The sequence below is a fragment of the Alosa pseudoharengus genome, unplaced genomic scaffold (genome assembly GCF_046254945.1).
Source record: "Alosa pseudoharengus isolate Yale_2024_CS ecotype anadromous, Long Island Sound unplaced genomic scaffold, YU_APseudo_1.1 YU_APseudo_1.1_scf_17, whole genome shotgun sequence".
In the NCBI taxonomy this organism is placed as follows: domain Eukaryota; kingdom Metazoa; phylum Chordata; class Actinopteri; order Clupeiformes; family Clupeidae; genus Alosa; species Alosa pseudoharengus.
The window spans coordinates 34,497,189-34,520,738 of NW_027468640.1; positions in this window are offsets into that span (position 1 = coordinate 34,497,189).

Genomic DNA, 23,550 nt, shown 5'->3' on the forward strand with positions numbered 1-23,550 from the left:
GAGGGAGGAACTTTCTCTCGTTGCGTTTCAAAAGAGAAAACAGATGTCACTCAGTTTTCAATGGAAAACAAATTCCAACGTTCATTGTGGTAAATATAACATTCAATACCAAAACACTATTATTTACACGATTACTCCTGAGATAACTGCTATTAACTGCACATTCACTATATAAAAATCACTGTTTAGAGGAAAGGGTTCGCGTGCTGTCGCCGGTTGGAAATTATTTCGCGCTGTTTCGTGCATTGCTTATATATTATTCAGTGAGGCGGGGTGGTTTATGGGATGAGTAGTTCCTTCGCTCGGAAATGAAAATATGTACACAGTCTTGTACCTTTGACTTTTTTTGGACTTTCTCTTCGTTTTTTCACTCGAAATGATATGTTGTATGCTTATGAGTTATGCCGTAGCTGATTAGCCTAAGACATGCTCTAAAACTCTTTAGATACGGATTTTTCCTAAACGTCAATGGGAGAAATTAATGGGAAATTTACTTCGGGAAACTAAGCTCTCTCAGAGGGGGACTGTGATGCTCTATATGGGACTCATCAGACACATCTCCTTTCATAGAGCTGGTAAGTCCCGCCCCTTCCGCTAACCCCGCTGGACCTCTAGGTTGGAAAATCGTTAATGCAAGTGAATGTGAGAAAATAATTATTTTCTGGTCCCGTTTGAATTTTGCCATGAATGTCAACATATGTTGTCTGTGAATTTTTAATATAAATTTTCGTGTAAAGAATGCTACAATTTAGCGGGTAGAGGTTTGATGCGATTAAACTTTGTGTAAGAGCACTTTGTGGACTACAACTTTCCCCTAGACGACAGCTAACTAGTTTCCCATAACATCAGTTGGTCGAGATGGAGAGGGTTATTAAGATCGACTTTGAACACAGTGAACCATACAACTTTACAATCACACTGTATCATAGTGTTAATGTGTTGAGTGAAGCTAGACATGTTTCGAATATTTTTGTTACCTTGTGTGTTTATTCCTGCCGTTACAACTGCAGTATTTACTTATTTATTTGTCTATTTATCTTTCTTAACATTGCATACATTTATTTAGTGTATGCTAATGCACTCTTTAAACTTTTAACCCCTTAATGGATGGGTTGGCTGTAAACCGAATTGCCCCTCGGGGACTAATAAAGATATCTGAACTGAACTCTGAACTGAACTGAACAAAAAACTAGCATCTCAGCTAATGTTAGCGATTAGCTCACGTCACATAGGCGACATGTAGTCTTTCTCGTTATGTCTTTTCCACAACTGCTAGCCGAAGAATCATACAATATACTGTCAAACTCGTAACATGAAAAATTATATTAAAAATTCACAGACAACATATGTTCACATTCATGGCACAATTCAAACGGGACCAGAAAATAATTATTTTCTCACATTCACTTCCATTGACGATTTTTCAATCTAGAGGTCCACTGGGGATTTAGCGGATGGGCGGGACTTACCAGCTCTAATAGTCACTCTATGCACACTGTATTTTCTATGAATGTTTTAAAGAAAATACATTATTTCCCATAAGGAATGGTCTTTTTTTTCAATACCTCCCAAGCCATGTGACCTAGTGACTCCAAACCAATACAGAATAGTTATCCTACATGGGACTCATCAGACACACCTCTTCCTATAACCATTGAATGCACATTCTATTTTATATTAATATTTTAAAGAAAATACATTGTTTCCTATTAGGAATGGTCTCCTTTTTCAATACGCCCCCCCCCCCCCCCCCCCCCCGATCTGATAAGTACCCCATAGCAGAACAGTTCTGTATTGATCTGTGTTGTCTAGGACCCCTTATATGGCAGCTATTGAGCAAAAAGCTGTTTTCCATAGGAAATAAATGTGATTCTTTAAAAATATTTTTTCAAAATATTATTTCACATTGAAGTGTGTCTGATTAGTATCACATAGCAGAACAGTTCTATGTTGATCTGGGATGTCTAGGACGCAGTATATTGAAGGTATTGAGCACAAAGCAGCTTCCATAGGAAACAACAGAAACAGAAATTAATATAAAATAGTATATACAAAAATCATATTAATTTGAGGTGTCTCTGATTAGTCCCATATAGGATAACTATTCTGCATTGGTTTGGAGTCCCTAAGTCACATGACTTTGGAGGTATTGAAAAAAAGGAGACCATTCCTTATGGGAAATAATGTATTTTCTTTAAAATATTCATATAAAATAGTGTACATACAGTGACTATAAAAAGAGGTGTGTCTGATGAGTCCCATATAGGATAACTATTCTGCATTGGTTTGGAGTCACTAGGTCATATGGCTTGGGAGGTATTGAAAAATAGGAGTCTGTTTCTTATATGAAATAATGTATTTTCTTTTTAAAAAAATCATATAAAATACAGCGTGCATACAGTCGCTATTAAAAGAGGTGTGTCTGATGAGTCCCATATAGGATAACTATTCTGCATTGGTTTGGAGTCACTAAGTCATATTGCTTGGAAGGTATTGAAAAATAGGAGTCTGTTTCTTATATGAAATAATGTATTTTCTTTAAAAAAAAAATCATATAAAATACAGCGTGCATACAGTCGCTATTAAAAGAGGTGTGTCTGATGAGTCCCATATAGGATAACTATTCTGCATTGGTTTGGAGTCACTAGGTCATATGGCTTGGGAGGTATTGAAAAATAGGAGTCTGTTTCTTATATGAAATAATGTATTTTCTTTTAAAAAAATCATATAAAATACAGCGTGCATACAGTCGCTATTAAAAGAGGTGTGTCTGATGAGTCCCATATAGGATAACTATTCTGCATTGGTTTGGAGTTACTAGGTCATATGGCTTGGGAGGTATTGAAAAAAAGGAGTCTGTTTCTTATATGAAATAATGTATTTTCTTTAACAAAAAATCATATAAAATACAGCGTGCACACCAGTGGCGGCTGGTGGTTAAAAAAATTACGGAGGAAGGAATGTCTGCTTGATTGGCATTAGTGGCAAATGTGAGGTTGTGATGGTGTTGGTGGCATATGTGAACAATAGAGTATGTAGGCCGCCCACCCAGACACATTTATAGCAGCAGTATGTACTATGTAGCATTTTAACTGGCAATGTTGTGCAATAAATGCTGTTCTGACATTCTCGGGGGGGTCTGGCACAATGGACTTTGTAATATCATTTAAATATATAAGTCACTTTGGATAATAGTGCTAAATTAATAAATGTAAATGTAAATAAATGTAAATTTAGGTCTGGGAAGTCAGGGAAGATATGTAGGTCTAGTTATGAAATACTGTTTTCCAGATGTGCAAAATTACGGAAAGTCTGGAGGTTTTGCTCAGTGTAATACATTGGCAGAAAATGTAAAGTCTAAAAATAGACACTTGTTTTATAAAACCATGTAACTATTTACCATTAAAAATAGACCTTAAATGTGGTTATTTGTAACATGCTATGGTTTTTAAAGCCAAATCCCTATAATTTAAAGACAGGTTGTAATAGCTAAGTGGGAATTTATGAAAGCATACTCGAAAGGCAAATGTTATTGAAGACGTCATTAAAGGAATGCATCATGGTCTGAAACATTCATTAACAATGTTACCATCCAAAGATACATTTAGAACGGTGAAAACAAGAACATAGTTTAGTTAAGGCATAACTTGGATGATTATAACAACGCATAACTATCCAAAAATGTTTTATCACCAAGTGAACTGTCCACGTACTGTATGTGACAGGCCAGCAGTAGGCTATGGCTGATTGTTTTCTGTGCTAACGTTACCAGTTAGCCATGAGTAGCCTATTTGTCTGACTATGTAGCATTCAGTAGCCTACACTAGCCTTACCATCTTGTTTTGGAATATGAATTTTTGGAGCTGGTCTTCCTGCTTTGATAAACATTCATCATACATCAGTGTATTCGCAGTGTATTTGAATGTATAAAAGATTTGAGATTGTCCTCTGATTCCATTGTACAGTTTATTTCACGAGCAAACAACAAACAAGCTTTCCGTTCAACATAAGATTCGTAGACTGCAGATAACGTTCTTGAACCGTTGCCGCTAAAAACAGCAATTGAAAATTACTGTACGGAGGAGCTTCCTCCCTTGGCCATTGAAAACGACGTGATTCACGAGCCGCTGGGGTCCGAGGCGTTTATAATGGACTTCAATGAGGGGCTTGAGGAGGAAGCTCCTCCATACAGTAATTTTCAATAGCGATAGGGGGTGCTGTTGGCATTTTGACCTAGGGGAACGATTTTGTTCATTCAAAGTGTTAAAAATAGTAATATTAACAGTAATTTATCAGATTAGTAATTCACTTTATATATTTTTTATTTTTCTTTGAAATTTTAGGGAGGGTGTTCCTCCCTTTCCTCAATGAAGGAGCCTCCTCTGGTGCACACAGTCACTATAAAAAGAGGTGTGTCTGATGAGTCCCATATAGCAGGGGTTTTCAACTGGTTCTGTGCCAGGGACCACCATCCTGACTAACAAGTAATCCACGGACCACTATTGTGTGTGTGTGTGTGTGGGGGGGGGGGGGTATTTTATACAGTCTATGTTCCAGTGTGAGGTATAGTTGGAAAGGGTAAAACACACCTCACAGCACTCTTTCTCATGAGTGGCTGTCCTTTGACATCACGCAAAATCTGTTGCATATAGGCTACTCAAGAAACTGTAATGTGTGTCTCCATATGACGCGAGTTTCGGCGGTTTCATGGCCTCAACGTTGAACATACGAAACAGTGATACCTGCTCTCCAGTTTTGTCAATCGTTACTTTAAATCCATCTTTAACATTTAATCGTCACTGTATTTTCTTTCTCGTTTCCACTATGTTTCCTCCGAAGTTGTAGCTTTGTCTGAAGAGCATGCAGCAGAATCCTGCCCATCTGTCCTGACATCTGTTACTTTCCTTAGGCTACTAAAATAGCGATCCATGCTGGTACTGACTAGCTAACTTCACCTTAGTTAGAAACGTTGGTTAACAGCTCCACTCCTCTCCAAATTTCACGAAACTATTAAGCTTCTTTTCAACTAAACATAACGTGAAATCAGTCCGAGCTGGTCTATTTCGCGCAGAGACTGTAGCCTACCTTATGAATGTGCGTGTTTGACGTTGGGGACGCAAAACACAGCATTAGCAAAGCACAGGATAGACCTGTTATGTAGGCCTACAAAGCTAACATATCCTGTGTCAGTTTGAATCTCATCTCCTCTATAGTATTTTAGATATTTTCAATAAGTTCAGTATTCACACCAATGCGCAACAATTCTGGAAATGGTTTGGAAAAAGTAATGATGGAAAAAAGTTATTAATTGTGAAATTACGCAGGCTGGAATGCATGTAACGGACCACCTGCAATGATGCCGTGGACCACCTGTTGAAAACCCCTGCCATATAGGATAACTATTCTTCATTGGTTTGGAGTCACTAGGTCAGATGATGTCAAAGCTATTGACAAAAAAGACTAAAAAAATTCAGAAGGTACTTTATAGACGGCCCCTAAGTAGGTCGGCTTGGAGCAAGTAGACAGGTCATCTGTTTGTACATTGTCTGCAAACACGGGGTGAAACCAGCCACATTAAAAAAAAAATGAATATCTGTCCAATATCCGAATATCAAACTAACTTCACCTCGGTGTAATTCGTCCCTCCTGGTCGGGACAGTTGAAACAACATGGGGACAAATGAAACATAGGCCTAGGCCTACAGTTTAAGCGATATAAACGTCAACACAACTTCAAAATTTTACTACATATCATGAATGGTACTCCCAATAGGGGTTATTTTAGATGGATTGTTGCAGGGCTATAGCCTACGTCTTCGTGCATGTCTGATAACAACTCATTAAAAAAGATGTTGTTTAAGATGGATGGACAGATAGATATAGGAGAGAGGAGGAGAAAGAAGTTAAGACGTTTCTGATGGAGAAAGACGGATGTAAATGTTTCTACTAGATGGATAGATAAATGTATAGATGGGAGAGAGAACAGAAGGGGGAGAAAGAAGCTTCTGTATCACAGAGATATATAGAGTACGAGTGATGGAGAGAAAGGAAGATGTTTAGGTTAGATAGCTAATTAAAAGTATCTGCATAACAGTACAGTACAACCTACCATTCATCAACCCTTGCATAATGTTTACCTGCATACTGTAGTCAGACAGAAGATCAGCCATTTTTTGCCCAGAACCGCGAGACCGTTTCTGCTTGAACAGCTGTGGTGTATGTTTATCCAGCGACCCAAAAAACGAGAATGCCAGGTTCTGGTTGATGCGATGAAACTCCTTGTATAGCTGTGTAAAAACAACAAACATCAAACAGATTAGACAACAATTCCAATAATTCATGACTATAATTCTAACAGATCATCAGCTCTTCACTTACTTGGGCCTCACTAAAGAGGGCAAATGTGAAAATAAAAAATATTTAGCAATTGTTCTAATGTATAATGTTCGACTATATAAATGTTCGCAATCTACCAAGCTAAGCGCTAGCCGAAGGTTGGCTCAACATGCGGCTTGCCCATTAGCTCAAGTTCATGTGGAGTGCTGGTTGCCAGCAACACGTGGCGAGTAGAAGCTACAAGGAAAAGTTAGCCTCCCTGTTCCCTCCACTTTCACGCTGTGCCTAACATTAACACGCTTTTCTAAAATAAGTGTAAACTACGGTCTCTGGGGACTTATTGCTTAATTCGAACACGGTTCGCCTGCTTATTATATGTTTTGTTATACAACAGCGGGGGGTTTTTCCGTGTGTTTGACTATATTAACGTTAACGTTAGCAATCTAGCTTCTACCAAGCTAAGCACTAACGTTACTAGCAGAAGTTAGGCACAGCCATATACAGTACATATTATAATGTCTATTATGTATTAATAGTAATATATTATTTCTCTAGTATGTCTATGGGCTCATTATGTGGCTTACCCATTAACACAAGCACATGTTGAGGCTAGGTAATGAATATCGTTTTTCTCTCAGTTTCATACCGACATACCTTTACAGGAACAGGACAGTCTCTGGCGTCTTCAGCGATGAACCAACGTTGATATCTCACGGGGATGGGGAGGGACTCTTCTTCGCTGTACGCCCAGCTCCAATCAGTTCAAAACCTCTACAACATTTTAGATTGACAGCTGAACGCAAGTGAGCTGGGACCGGCTGGGACACACGTCGTAAAACTCGCCTCCTACAGACTTTACTGTAATAATAACAGGATTTATGGACTAAGGAATAGCGGTTTCTCATCTCATAAATAAAGTCTAATCGTAAAAAGCCTAACTTCAAATACTACACAAACATTATCATCTACCGTTGTTTTTCAAGATGGCCGCCATGTTGGAATATTTCTCCCTGTTGAAAGCTTTGGCATAGGCAATCTGATTGGTTGATGCACGGATCACGTATGCGTAGGCAGAAGAACTTCACTCATTTCAATTAATTGTTTCATACTCAAATTTGAATGAAACAAAAATGTAAACTTTATTTGTTTAAGTTATTCTCACAACCAGTCCCTAATAAGTTCAACATACTTTCGACATTTAAGTCATTTCAAATTTCTGCTGTTTTTGATTACTCTTAACTTAGTTTGACTAGTAAGATACACTGTTAGGTTTTACAGTGTGTATAGACACTGAAAAATATGTTTGGTGGATAACATCGCTGATTTGGCTTCACAATATTTAAAAAAAAATAGGTCTATGGGACTTAACACAATGGTTAGAGAATGTTAAATATGTTCAATATCCCTAACGGAATGCATGTCTTTGCCAAAAATTACAAAATACGATGATATATTAATAATGCAAATGAACGGCAAACTTTGAAATATAGTCTGAAATGAGATGTTATTATCATTGAGACAACAGGGGTATAGCAAAAAATCCGATTTCAGCTTACAGCAGCCGACTATTTAGGTTAAGTTTATAACGTTGTGGACAGCCACCAAGCGTCTTCTGCCCCACGGCTGCGCGCGCATCTAGTTTTGTTGGTAAACGGGAAACCCGTGTATGCAGACAGGATTCGATCCCCATTTCGCGGCCATAGACATGAACTACAACGAAGTGTCTTGCTCTGCCTTAACAAACTTTGATCTTAAGACGGATGCAGACGGCTAGATCAAGTCGAATCCCAATATTCTCATCATTTATGTTAAAAACAGACGATTTGTTCTTACAACATGAAAATGTAGTTTTGAAGAACAATTACCACAGACAATAAAAATAAATTACTTACATGTGGCTGTGGTGTATCATTTTGGCCCTGCTGACCGTTAGAAGACATCATCGTCGGATGCTAGCGGCCAAGATTGCTAAAGTCAAAGTCAAAAGTCAAAGTCAAAGTCAGCTTTATTGTCAATTTCTTCACATGCTCCAGACATACAAAGAGATCGAAATTACGTTTCTCACTATCCCACGGTGAAGACAAGACATATTTTACCAATTTAAGTACACATACAAACATAACATTCAAGTAAACAAAAAATAAGTAAATAAGAGGGCACATACAATGAAGAAATAAGAGCAGCAAAAAATGGTTGAAATTGTGCATAGACAGTCAATAAAAAAGTAGTGCAAAGTCAGGCCAATAAAAGGCTGAGGTAGTTCTGTTTGACCTAAGTAAGAAAGTGGCATAGTGGCAGGCGCGCCTGCAGGTGTACGTCCGTACGCACTGTGCGTACCAACAGGCTACTCAACAGCGAGAGAAAATGTCCCTTGTGTGTGTGTGTGGCCTACCATACCTTCCCAACTATGCACAGTATCCCATTAGTTGCATGCCATCAGGCTATTTACCATTTTCTATTACGTAAAGTTAGTGAACACGTTATCAAAATGAACACGCATACATTTTGTTTGAGCAGGAGAGAGATTAGCACGCAGGCACGCAATAGGCTACTTGTTTTCTTTTACTCGGCTATCTATACTATATATATTGAGTTAGTGAATTAGCTCAACATTGTGTGCTGATAACCATATTATGGTTATCAGCACACAATGTTGAGCTAATTCACTAACTCAATACTCATCATGAATATCACAAGTTTTAAACAACGAAAACAGAAAGGATGGAGGCAGCAAAACTAGGAGTTATTCCAGATGGACAAGAACAAGGTAGGCAATTGGTGTTCTTGTCAGAATTTTAGACTGCACTAAAGCCAGACGTCACGTTACGCTAGAACAAAACTAAAGGTAACTTTAGCCTGTATAGGGCTGTATCAAGTTGTCCAAATGAATAGGTCATTGTAGACATTGTCGTTGTATTATTGCATGTGGATGTTGTTATGCTATGTAGGCTACTTTTTTGCTGACCAATGCACGGACCTAAAAGGGACAAATATTGTTCACGAGTGGGGGGGGGGGGGGGTGATGGGTGTGCGTACCATAGCATTAATTCCTGCAGGCGCCCCTGCATAGTGGTGCAAGTTATGTAAGAGCAGCAGAAGTGTTGTGTTTCCAGGACAACAACAACAAGTTGCAAAGTGTACAAGTGTGCAAGTGGAGTAGTGCAAGGCGGCCATTGTAGGTCCAATGTCCAGGATGTTATGTAGCTGAGGGTGGAGGGGGGAGAGAGTTCAGCATCCTAAAAGCTTGGTGTATGAAGCTGTTGGTGAGTCTGGTGGTGCGGGAGCGCAGGCTTCTGTACCTCTTCCCAGAGGGCAGTAGATCATACAGATTGTGAGCGGGGTGACTTGCATCACTCACAATTTTGGTCGCCTTGCGGGTGAGGTGGGTGGTGTAAATGTCCTTCAGGGAGGGGAGTGAAGCACCAATAATCCTTCCAGCTGTGTTCACTATGCGCTGCAGGGCTTTCCTGTTGTATTCAGTGCAGCTTCCGCCCCACACAGCGATACAGCTGGAGAGGATGCTCTCAATGGTGCCTCGGTAGAACGTGGTCATGATGGCTGGTGGAGCACTTGCTCGCCTGAGTTTCCGCAGGAAGTACAGGCGGCGCTGGGCTCTCTTCGCCAGTGATGCAGTGTTGGTGGTCCAGGAGAGGTCTTTACTGATGTGCACCCCCAGGAATTTGGTGCTGCTCGCTCTCTCCACCACAGCACCGTCGATGGTCAGTGGCAGGTGTTGGGTGTGACCTCTCCGGAAGTCAACAACAATCTCTTTGGTCTTGCTGACGTTCAGCAGGAGGTTGTTGTCCCTGCACCACGTGGTCAGATGGTCGACCTCCAACCTGTATTGAGTCTCGTCGCCCTTGGTGATGAGACCCACCAGAGTTGTGTCGTCAGCAAATTTCACTATGTGATTGTTGCTGTAGGTTGCAGTGCAGTCATGCGTCAGCAGGGTGAAGAGCAGAGGACTGAGCACGCAGCCTTGGGGGGCCCCTGTGCTCAGTGTGATGCTGCTTGAGGTATTGTTGCCAACACGTACTACTTGAGGCCTCTGACAGAGGAAGTCCAGTAGCCAGTTGCAGAGGTAGGTACTGAGTCCCAGTTTGTCAAGTTTGCAGATGAGTTGTTGTGGTATTATGGTGTTGAATGCAGAACTGAAGTCAGCAATCTCTACAGCAATCTCTAAAGAGGAATACATAACGTTAACGTTAGGCTAAGGTTAATCATGCTGGTCTCTCAAAGCAGAAAGTTAAGTAGACGTTGCAACTGTGTTGTAAATCCAACAATACCCATATTTATGATAAATACTTACCAAAGATGTATTTTCGTGTGGCGCGGTGCTCCAATGTTCCTTCTTTCCCGATTCCAGCCGATTCCCACTGACACTAGTAAATGACGCTAGGCTTGTGGACTTCAGCAGCCAATGAGAATTGGACTTCAGCCCCTGAATTTTCTGATTGGTTGATGAATTGTGGAACAAACGTAACGTTGTCGACAGTTTTGAGCGAGCACACAGACGAAGATGAGCGAGCGGAGGAACAGTTTATGTGAGCACGTACAGTGAAACTGAAAGAAAAGGGGCTGATGTTGCACACACATATTGATATTAGCAAACAGGCAAAGACATTTGTGGAGCACAACATAGATTCCTGTTTGCTCAACTACACGTTTTTTTGTGCTCGAGTTTCATTTTTCCTCAAAATATAATTTGTATGCTCGTTCAAAATATTTTTCTGCGCTCAAATTGTGCTACTGCTCGCTCATAAAAGTGGAACAAATGTAACTCCATAGATATACCCCTTCCAAAAAAGTAAAAATAATTTTCAGAGATTAAAGTTATCCGTTGCTTCGACAAAGATCCGTCAATTTATTTCCGTACACTGTAAAAAAAAATATATTAAAAAACAGATGGGGTGCCAGAAAATTTTTATTTATTTTCATGTTGTTTTTAATGTTTAATTAGAAACAGTCACATTTTAAAACAATGAAATCCCCTAGAAATATGGTAAATAAATGTTGTATTACGAATAATACTGCTTAAATTTACAGAAATGTGCTCTTCTTAATGGGAAAATATTGTATAATAATTTATATTTGATGTAATATAACAGTATATGGACACACAATAATGTGATTCATCTTTCAAAACATGTAAAAAATTGTTGAAAAACATTATCTTGGGTTTACAATTGCAATAATGTACTGATTTTTAGATCACATCAAATGCATATTTAGTTATTATACATTTGTTTTTAACATTTACTTAAACATTTTGTTTTAAAACAATGAAATCACCCATAAAGATGGTAAATTGACATTGTAATATGAATAATAATGCTTAAATTTACAGAAATGCGCTATTACTGTAGTTGGTTTAAATGGCATTATTTTATGTAAAAAGGCTGTATATTACTTTATATTAGATGTAAAGTAACAGTATACAACAACAATTTGATTATTCTTTCAAAACATGTCAAAACTTAGGTGTGCAATTGCAACAATTTACTGTTTATTGTAAATTTAGGTTTTTGTTTTTTGTTTACATTGATTTCCTGAATATTTAAAAGACTTTCAACTTTTTAAAAAAACTATGCTTACCTAATAACACCAGAATTATTATGACCGCCGCGCAGCGAAGCGGCGGTCATATAGGTTTAGTCAGATTTTTTTTTTTTTTTTTTTTTTTTCGCATGCCCAAATTTCTGTCAATGATTCCCGGGACACTGAAAGACCGGGGTACACGAAACTTGGTGGGCATGTAACCCCACATGGATAGCATGGAACCATCGTTTTTCGTTTTGATCTGTAGCCCCCCCGCTGGACTGGACCCCCCGAAAGGAGGGTAGGGCAGACACAGTTTTCTGTGAATATCTCGAAAACCGTAGGGTTTAGGAGGACCATTTTTTTTTGTATGTTGATCTCAAGGGGCCATGTCAACCCATTCCATAACCACTCATTTCATGTATAGCGCCACCTAGTTAAACACAAAAAAGTAAAAATGAGGTGTTGTAATTGAAGGTATCTGTGACCTAACAAAGTCAAAACTGTACAAAATTGGAAGTGTAGGATCATTATGACACCCTCTGTATGCACGCCAAGTTTCGTGAAATTCCGTTCATGGGGGGCCACACAATAAATTAATTTATGTTACTATACACCAACTGGCCTGTAGGTGGCCGGAGACAGTTTTCTGTGAATATCTCGATAACCGTAGGGCCTAGGAGGTCCACCTTTTTTATGTATGTTGGTCTTAAGGGGGCATGTCAACCCATCCCATTACCACTTATTTTATGTATAGCGCCACCTAGTTAAAAATGAAAAAGCAAAAAATTAGGTGTTTTCATCACAATATCTCTGGCTGACAAGGTCAAAACTGCACGAAATTAAAAGTGTAGGATCATTATGACACCCTCCGAATGCATGCCAAGTTTTGTGTACTTTCGTTCATGGGGGGCCTTACAATAAAATAATTTATGTGTACATTTAGTGACGTACACCAACAGGAATTCCCGGGACACTGAAAGACCGGGGTACACAAAACTTGGTGGGCATGTACCCCCACATGGATAGCATGGAACCGTAATTTTTCGTTTTGATCTGTAGCCCCCCCGCTGGACTGGACCCCCCGAAAGAAGGGTAGGGCAGACACAGTTCTCTGTGAATATCTTGAGAACTGTCGGGCCTAGGATGACCATTTTTTTCCGTATGTTTGCCTCCAGGGGTCATGTTAACCCATTTCATGTGCACACATGTGCACAAACAGATACACACACACACATACATTCACAGTAATCATACGTATGACACATACTCACACAGTAGACATATGTACGCTTGCATGCACAGGCACATACGCAGGCACAAACACAAGCACGCACACACGCACACACACACACACACGCATAACATAAACATGTACATGCACACAATTCAAGAATTTCTCAGAATTATGAACAGGCAAGATGGAGGTGGGGTTGTATAAAATTAATTTTACATGTGAAATCTATGAACTAATCATGTTTTGGTACTTGTTGTCTAGCAGATATCAGTGAGAATTGAGTGTGGATAATGCAATTTAGTGAGACAGTTAGAATCATATAGGCCTTTCAGCGTGATTTATTTTTGTGGAAAAAATGTGCTGGACTGGGCGGCGGTCATATTTTGTACCGCTCTGCGGTACATCTAGTTTTGTTATGTGATATTTGGATAAATTCAGGAAATGCTTGGAGCCTTGTGGAAGTGCAGGTGCTTTACTTTCAGCCTACATGCACAGCAGAAAAGCCTGACCGGAGATCTGCCTGCCGACTGCAAGACAAGTCTCCTAGACCGGGCAGGAGCCAACACCATCTTCAGTAATGTCCCTTCAGGTCCATCTCGGCAGCTCCATGCTGCTTTTCTAAGCGACCCAACTCCACCTCCTAGTGGGGCCTCCTCAGTGGCAGCGCTGGTTCCTGTCTGGTCCGAGTGACTCCTAGCATGAGTGTTCATGCGCAGCAGGCTGTCAGGCTTCCCTGCTGTGAATGTACGCTGAAGGTAAAGCACCTGCACCTCCACAAATCTCCTCAGGTTTTTCAGGTTAGTACTGAATGTTTTATCTTTAATTATTAAGATTTAAAAAAAAAACTGAAACTGAAATTGCATTATTAGGCCTCTGTATTGTTAATGAGGGCAGACGTGGGCTGCAAAAAAATTGAGATTTTCAAGTGGGCCCTGAGTTGACAAAGTTTGGGAACCCTTGTACTAATCATTTCAGCACTTGAGCAGTGCTCAGTTTTACAGTATGTGCATTATATATATATGAGATAATGTCTTTTCTCTGAGTGAAGAAAGTGGCTCTCATATTCTCAATGGCTTTGCTGTCACAGCATCTTTCTCTCCACATTTTCTTTAACTCTTCTTGTGCATGTTTCTGAGATTCAGGGGTTTCATCAGGTGGCAGTCGTGTTGGTTGGCAGTTTATACACCCGTAAGTGTCTAGTCTTCTTTTCTGAGTTGGGCTATCCTCTCCTTCGCTGCTGCTAGTAACTTGTCTCTTTAAGGAAAGGGAAGTGTTTCCCCTTCAGGTTTTCCACTCTGCTGACCATCTGTTTTGTTAGAGAGTCATACGCACTGCCTACAATTTCACCTTCAATTACATCAGTAAATGCCACAGGGTAGGCCTTTCTCATCTTCCTTGCTATCTCACTGATATGTTTCTTCCCAGGTGTTGGGCACGCGGTTAAGATTTCATTGACAATGAGCCGTATGATTTCAAGTCTCTCACTTTTTGTTGGCCGGTTTCTGATAATCTCAGATGGAATTTTCTGCCAAGGAATTTAAAATTTAAAATGCCAGCTGTTATCAGACAGTCAACGAGGTGTGATATCCATACTTGAACTACTTGTTGACCGCGGTGAACTTGCAGTTTCTGAGCTGTAACCACCTGAAGAGAACACAGAAATAATAGGTGGGTTTTCATGGAGCCCTTTTCCTTATCAGCATCGGGCTGAGAAATTTAATTTCTTCATAAAAGGGATTCTGTGCAACAGATGCATATACTCACCAGAAAGGTGCATTTCGTCAGACTGTGTTACTGGACTTGTACTGGTACTAGCGCTGCTGAACTGTTAGTTGCTCTGGTTGCTTGGAGGACTGTCCAAGACATCTTGTTGGCCTTAATAAAGGACAGATAGTAGTAATATTTAACCATACAGACATCACATAGCTCAATCTGGGTATATTAATACCCAACATAATTATATACTCAGTAGCCAATTCACACATTTCAAACTGTTCCTTTCTCAATATAATGCAGTACAGTACACCACCACTAACACCCACTATGAAATCAATGATGAACAAGGTATAATTTAGTTATCACCTTTTTGAAAACGTCAACAAAAATGTAGAGAGGTATAATTTATAGTAGAACTTCTGTATTGGACTGCATTCATTTGAACAGGTGTACCTAATAAATACATTTTGACTATGCACATTTTTCTAATGTCAAAGTTTATTGTACAAATTGAAACACATACTTGTCTTTTTGAGCAGTGACAGAAGTTTCCTGGCTTCAATTGGTCTCAGGACAGAAAGGAGGTCACTCTCCTGCAGGTAGCTCAGGTCTTCCAGGTCCTCAACTCCTAAACCTTGCAGACGCTCCAGCAAAGGCTCAGGGTCTCTCATTTTAGGAAGACTTGATTTGATGAAAGACAGAAATGGGCTCTCTGTATCCATGACTAGGAGGACTAGAAGGGATGAAAAATACTGTTCTTCAAGCATTAGTGTCAGATTTTAACTTTTAACTTACTCTGAGTCAACAATGCTACTGTATGCTTAATTGAAATTACCCTTGTCCCACAAAGCTTGTACACAGGCAAAGGATAATAATCTAGTTTCTGCTCAGGCTTCCAACATTTCATGCTCTGCCTTGCTTGTTTCACTTCATACAATGCAAATGCTGACATATAGGACAAGTCATGAGGTGTAACAATAAAGTACACATGCTGGTCCTGCATCACAAGCATGAGCTCAATCTGTCCGAATTCAAGTGCCTCACCTTGGTTTAAAGGACTCGAAGGAGAACACCAAGACGAGAGATGCTGAAGACTGTTGATTCTTTATTTGCCGTCTTGCAGTGAAGATACAATTTTAACAGCGTCAGGACTGGACCGTCAGGCAAGAGAGCGATGGGTAACAGCTGCTTTCCTGATGAGATCTGATCTGAATGTGCCTGCACTCTACCTTTTATGCTTCTAGGGGCCTGGGAGATGTGTCTTTCTCCTAAGAACCCAGGCCCCTTTTAGCCAATCAAAACGTTTCTCGAACTTGGGATATTGGTGGAAAACTCCTCATTTAGACATTAAAAATATGTATTGGCCAGGTTCTATGTGTAATTACTTGTTTCTAGGTAGGGCCTGTATCCGTTTTGGCTCTGTGAATCACTGTCACCTAATTTTACTTCCTCTTTTTACCTGCCTTGACATTTCAATCTTATGACTTCCAGACAGTCCAGTCTTATAACTTAGTCTCATAATTTTTCAGCAAATGTTGCATGACATTGCACAAACAGTATTACATCAATTTTCTGGTAAATCAATCAGCATACACACACATGTATATGATCAAATAAAATCACCACAGTGCCTTTCCACTGCACCTCGTTAGCTGACTCAACATTGGGTTCTTTGACTAAGGTTTCTCCTACTGCAGAGCGCACTGCTTCGCTCTACAGTTCAGCATGGAAAGGAGTGGAGTTCTTAACCACCAATGAGGGTCCAAAAAAGGAGCCAGAATGAAGGTATGCCTGCAGTAGCTGATGGTTCTTTGCAAGTTTGTGACAAATTTTTGAAGTTTTGTAACTCAACTTTTGAAATATGAGTGCTTACTCTCGAACCTCATTGTCCACAGCCGAATGAGTGGGCCAAACTTTAGTATTAAGGAAGGATAGTGGGTGAGGTAATGGTGCTTTGGTTTTAGTTTTTGTGAAGGAAAAAAATATTTCCTTCCTTCCAGATAATCACCAATGAGAACACTGAGCAATGCAACCTGTGGTACTGATATAGTAGGGGCACAAATCAATTCCACTAGCTCTTTCAGCTGGACAGTCAGTTGCCATACATGATCCTCTGTGTCTGTGATCTTTTCGCCAAATTCGCCAATGATAATGGGGAGAAGTCTCAGCAAAGACCAGTTTTCTGCTGCCTGGCCACCTAATTTCACACCCTTTACTGAAACTTCAGCTGGTTTAGAACTACCATCAGATCCCTGGTAACTAAACTGTTTGATCCTTCGATTAAGCTGTGAATATGTGAAGAATTTCTTCACCTTGACAAAATAGGTCAGGTAAATGGCAAGGTCAAATGCCACGATACCCTCAAAGAGATCATGGCCAATACAGGGTGGGAGGCCTGGCTGGCAAACATGAAAAAATGTCAGTGAATTAAAGACAGAGTTAAATTTCACACCTCTGACTACACTCGCATTACCATCTTGCAGTTCTTGAACAGTGTCATTGTACTCTTGTGCTGTACGGATTGGAGCATGGTGTTCCAAATTGTCTAGCTCACTTCTGGTTACGTGACAATATCGGCAGAAATGTTGAGACGTACTGAAATTTTCTGTGAATCCACCAATATTATGTGACCCTAAATTGTCACCGGCAATGCAAAAGACAGTTGCCTTAACAATGTTTCCAGAAATATTCAGTCCATTTGTCTCCAGTTCTCCAAGATCAGTTCTCCAAAATTCAAAAATTTGCTAGAGTGAAGTAGACTCCAAGCAGCTTATGTTTTTTCTTTGCCGAGCCAAAGGGATTAACCACCTCAAAAGCATCTTGATAAAGTATCACTTTTAAAGTGAGACCTGACTCAACTGGATTTGAATACCGATCCATCACACACATCATTTAAAATATGAGGTGAACTTTCATTCTCAGATGTAGAACCCTGTTCCAGCACATCAGTATGTTTTAGTAGAGTTGTCAATGTATGCTTTATGGGAACATACTGAGCATATTGCTCCTTTCTATTTTCATCAAACCCCCATGGGTTGTGGATGCATGTGTAACGGTGTTAATAAAGTGCTCCACATAGTTAATGTTAAATCCTGCTAAATGGGTCAAGACTTTTATTTTGGAATTATTCTGTACAGTAGTTGCATTGTGGGTGTCCTAGTCTGGCAGCCAAATGCCATAATTTAGGTGAACCTGGTTTTGTGGGTTAAAGTTTTTTTTTTTTTTTGCTGTTTCTTGTTGCCAAGGGGTAACTCAATAAGATTAGAGAGGGTGCCCGGTGATATCCCTTGAGCAATTCTCGATATTCAGCCTTTCTTGTTCAATGTGTTGAATATAAGGCGAGGCACTACAGGTGAATAGGGTAAAAAATTAACTAGCAGATATCACTATGAAACTTCCCCAGTTGATTACTTACATTAATATGAAAAAAAAATGTATTGCAAGTTTTCTGTCATTTAATGTTCAAATATGCAAATTGGGCATGATCTAATTAAATATGTGCTGATTTGCATAAACTTTAGAAAAAGCTAAATCTGAACATTGGATAAAGCCAGGTTCAAAATTACTTTTTCATTGTGTTGACATATTAGATGAAAAGTCTTTGACACAGGGAATTATGGATATCTCTTTTAGTTATTCAGTAAATCAGAAAATACTGCCAGTAGCCTTAAAAAAAAACTATTTTCGCCATGTTCTTAGGAATAAAATTTCATAAATCAGGCTAGGAATAATATATCAACAAACCCCTCAGTAAAAGCCATCTGAATATGGTTAGGTATAAGACTTGAAAGTTTGGTGTATGTAAGTGCTTCTGAAGTGCAGATTTCATTCTCAAAGTGGGAGAGGAAACTCATCCAAGTGCTAGCATCTCTCACTAGCACGTCTCTTAAGGTGTTGGGAGGGAGGTTTACTTACTACACAGCTATGTAACTGACTACTGTTACCCTGCACTGCCCTCTTTTAGCTGATGTACTTTAGCTCTGTACTACTGTTCTAGTTTCCATAAAATATACATTTATTTTTTATTCTTTATCGCAGTAGTAGTCTATGCTCAGAGCCTAACCTCGTCATTCAAAAAGAGAATATTAATTTTTAAGTATTGATCCATAGACATGCATTAGTTCACAGTCATGGAGCCTGAAACCGAGGAATGCTACTTAAGTTGGAAGGATTCATTGATTCGTTACTGAGCCCAACCAGTCTATCAGAAAATGTCAAACTTGCACCAGACTCCATTTTGGAGATGATCAGATGTGGCTGCAAGAGTAAAACCCCTTGTAGCTCTAAGATGCAGTAATTGGTATAGAAAAGGGTTAAATTGTCCAAATTTGAACGCATGCAGTATTGTCTGAATAACTATCACACAGAACACTGTAGTAAATTTTATTTGAGTTGATTTGCATTTGATATGAGTAGGCCTACTCACCTTGAAATTAGAGGTATTTCCTATTTTGTTTTTCTTAATTTTGCTACATTGGGCTTTTTTCATATTTAAACATTAAATTACAGAAAACTTGTAATACATTTTTTTTTTTCATATTAATGTAAGTTATCAACTGGGGAAGTTTCATAGTGATATCTGCTAGTTCAATTTTTTACCCTATTCACCTGAGGAGTCTCGCCTTATATTCAGCACATTGAACAGGAAAGGGTTAATATATGAAATTGCTCAAGGGATATCCCTGGGCACCCTCCTAAATTTTAAAGAGCTAAAAAAAAAAAAAATAACCAGGTCTGACCCCATGGCTGCCGGACTATCCTGCAGCAGAAGGGAAGTTAACTGCTGCAGGTTAGCTGGGCAAATGAGGGTCCGCATTAAAAGTCATTAAAAGTGTTATAAATTGTATTATATATGTCCTATATCTATTGTTAAAATCATTATGTATGTTCATCCACATAACTCACGTTTCAGCGATGTTTTATATTGTCTTGTAACTTTTATTTGGTTTTGTATTTTCGTTTGACCTTGAAGCACCATAGTATTAACCTGACCCTAGCCAGATGAATTTCGTTCCGCTTAGCTCCGCCTAGCTTCACTCACATCCATCTGGGACCTCTTCCATTGAGAGTGATTTCTGCAACCAATTTTATGGTACAGCCAATCAGGACGCAGGGCGGGAGTTTCATAGATGTGACATAGCGTAGAAGCGACTGTGAGACTGTTATCAGCGTCACGGGTTGGCTTCGATGTGAGTGGTTGAAGTAGCACGTCAATAGATGACGGACAAGTGGCTTATTCAATCATATGCAAGCATTTTTGATTAGGCCCAGCCTTCTGAAGCAACACTTCAATGGATCGGTTCCAGATGGATGAGTGGAGCTAGGCGGAGCGAAATTCATCTGGCTAGGGTCAGGTTACCATAGTATGGCTTTAGTGCAAATTTTAATATCACATTTATTTTGTTCAGGCGGACCAGATCTCTCTGTCTTCCCTCATTTTTGTATTTCCTGACCCATGCAGGTAACCAATTGTATTTGTTGTTTTGATTTTATGTTTCATGAATGTTTTATGTTTCACTCGTAGCATGGCTAGCATTCGCAAGCTAGAATGACTAGCCATTAACGTCTTGGTAGCATTAAGACTATTAATTTCTTCTACGATCGACTGGATTGTAGAGGAAGGGAGAAGTTGTTTGGCCTGTAGTTTCATATAAAAACATGCACATATTTCTCATGTAACTTTTCGTTTGAGCAAGGTCTGGGACATCTGCCTCAGGCTCATCAACAGCTGACCCTTCATCTGGCTGGCTTTCAGCAACAGAGGACTGAGACTCACTAGGAACTGAAAGAGGACAGTGTGCACCAGAGACATGCAGAGCTGTGGGGGTTTTGTGCTTCCTAGATAGGTGGGCTGTGAAAGATGAGGTCACTGAAAATGTTTTATCACAGATTTTAAATGGGTAATGCACTACCTCTCTTCTTGAGTGTGAGATTTATAGTCCTGTGGACAGCCCATTGAGTCCCATTGTGGACCCGGAAATGTTGAGCACACCAAAGTTTTATGATGGAAATATATAGTATGGGTTCCCAGCATGTAGAAACTGTCGGATGCTAATTTGAATATGTTGGGCAATTTGTGTAATTGAGCTTATTAGCAGAAATTAGCATAATCGCCTATACTGATCATATTATAAGAGCTGCTTGGCCAAAATGGACAACGTTAGTATGTTTTTAGGGGTTATACTGTAAGGTAATACTGTTCTCCTTGTGACATGCCCTTTTGGGAAACATTGGTATTGAGATGATCATTCAACTTGAATGCAAGAGCTTTAACAAATATGTGCAGCATGCTAATGATGCTAAGCAGATTTAATAGTGTAATGATTGATGAGACAGCGTTGTCTAATCAAAAGCTAAATTAAAGGTCGGGAGCAGGGACATAGGCACAGAACATAGCACACGCTAGGGAAGTCAAGAACACTCGCACCTTACACACATAGGGTTGGACGCAGCCACACCATACAGGCACAAACACACATATTAACAACCTCAAAGTTCTCCCAGAATCCCCAGCGCAAAACATTGTGGGAATCTCAAGCACAGTCCAGCACGCTACACAGCTCCCCCAACAAGCCATTGCCGTCCTCGGCGCGGGCGTTCCCACATTCAGTCCAGCAAAGTCTCTGGCACTGCCACACAGCAGGTGGGGTGCACACACCACAAGAGCCCTACTCACCTCGAGGAACCACAACCACCAGCGGCCCAATGCGGGCATGCTGGCGGTCACCTGGCCGTCGCCGCTCATCCCCAGCAAACGCCCTCAGGTCGCACTTTCGCAGTGTGCACCACAGCAACGTTTCTCCAACACCTGGCGGGGCCTAGCCTCCACTGCCACAGACTCCCCGGCACCGAGCACCGTAACTGGCACCACACCTCCGACGCTCCGCTCCGTCGTCTTGCCAGTCGGGGCAGCAGACTCCAGCTCCATCGCAGCCGGACCACGCTGCGCAATCAGGCTACAGCTACCGACGTTTGCGTCCCTCCTCTGCTGCCTTGTCGCAGAGCTGTCCTCCGCTGCTCCCGGCCGCTACACTCCGCCACGGTCACGCCAAGGCCTAGACCTTCTCTTTGGCTCGTAGCATCGGATTTCACAACAAACTTTTTTTTCCCCTTATTTTTCTAAAGAGCGCCAGCGAACAGGCAAACTCGAACAGGCGCCCGCACAGCATGGTGCCTCCCACACTCACCCAAAGGCTTAGAGTTCAGTTTTTCAGAGGGCCCTTCCACCGAGGCTGCCCAACCGTCGTGCCTCAAACGGCTCCACCTCCTTGCCGCTCCACTTCTGCTCTGCTCCGCAGCCAGGGCACCGCCAACTCCAGCCTAAAGCCGCCCGGCGGGGGCAGGGGCAGGGGTGAGCATGGACGGATTATGAACTTTCGGGCCCCTGGGCCCAGATGTATTAAGGGCCCCCCACTAATTGTCGCATATTTGGAAGTGGGGTTTGGGGGTCCTCCCTCAGAAATGTTTTAATTTGTTTGATGTGATTTCCTGTATTCTGGTGTATTTTGGGGATGGCCAATACTAAATTCAATCAGATTCATAGCCTACATCCTGATAATGTGTTGATATTGAGGCAATGATTTCATGCAAATGCTTGGGCTTCAGGGCCCCCTGAGCCCCCTGACCCCTTGGGCCCCTGGGCCCGGTAGGTCCGTGCAGTGATCCATCCCTGGCGGAGAGGTCTCCCACTCCCGGCTCCTCCAGCACTGAAGACACTGTCTCCTACAGAACGCAACTTGCTCCTCTATGGAAAACGTGCCCATCTACAGGTGCTTTGAAAAGCACCAGACCGTCCTGATCCACCGGCTGTGGATATTACCGCGTTTGGATGGAGTAAGAAGACAGGTATGAAGAAAGGAGAGGAACTCGCCCACCCTCGATTCAAGTCCTGTTGCTCCTCCTGATTTGTTAGATGTTATCAGCTGTAACTGCACAGCTGGGTTAAAACTGTGTATACATGTATCTGGAAAGTGCAGCTGCAGGCCTGGCCTGTACTAATTATTGTTTCTGCAAAGGCAGTGATGTTACATGTTGCAATATATTAACACAGCAAAAAGAGCAGAAGGACAGGGATGAAGAATCTGGAGAAGATGACGACAGGACAACGGATGAGGACAGAGAGTAGTAGAGGCTAGTTCTTCCCTTTGTTACTCAATTGTGAGTCACAGCTAGGGTTGCCAACCGTTCCGTAAAATACGGAATCGTCTCGTATTTGCAAGGAAAAATAAGTGTTCCATATTGAACTGATACGGAACGCATTTTGTTCCGTATTATTGAGAATCAACTCGTGCAAATCCATGACAGATCAGTATTATAAGTTAGACTGAATGAAAAATTCACGATTTGTATGAGATAAAGGGAAACTTTGCTGCTGTCCTTTATCCCTCTCAGTTTGTCTGTCATCACTATCCCAACAGAGAATGCACTTTTCGTTTGAGCCACTGTGAGTCACGTATATTATTACGCTGATAGCCTATAGCATGAGATGACATGTCTTGCTCAGAGTTTTACAGTGCATCTGTGCAAGATAAACAAATAGGCTAGCCTACTTGCTGCAGAGACAGAAAAAAGCCAGAAATAAAATAAGGCTTCACCAAATTCAGAGCTTCTACAGCTGCTTGTGATGTTCAAAATATATTTTTTTTTATGACAGCATATCTGCCAGTTCAATTTTCAGAGTTGTTTGGTTTGAGTATAATAGGCTACAAATAGTTATTTTTTATC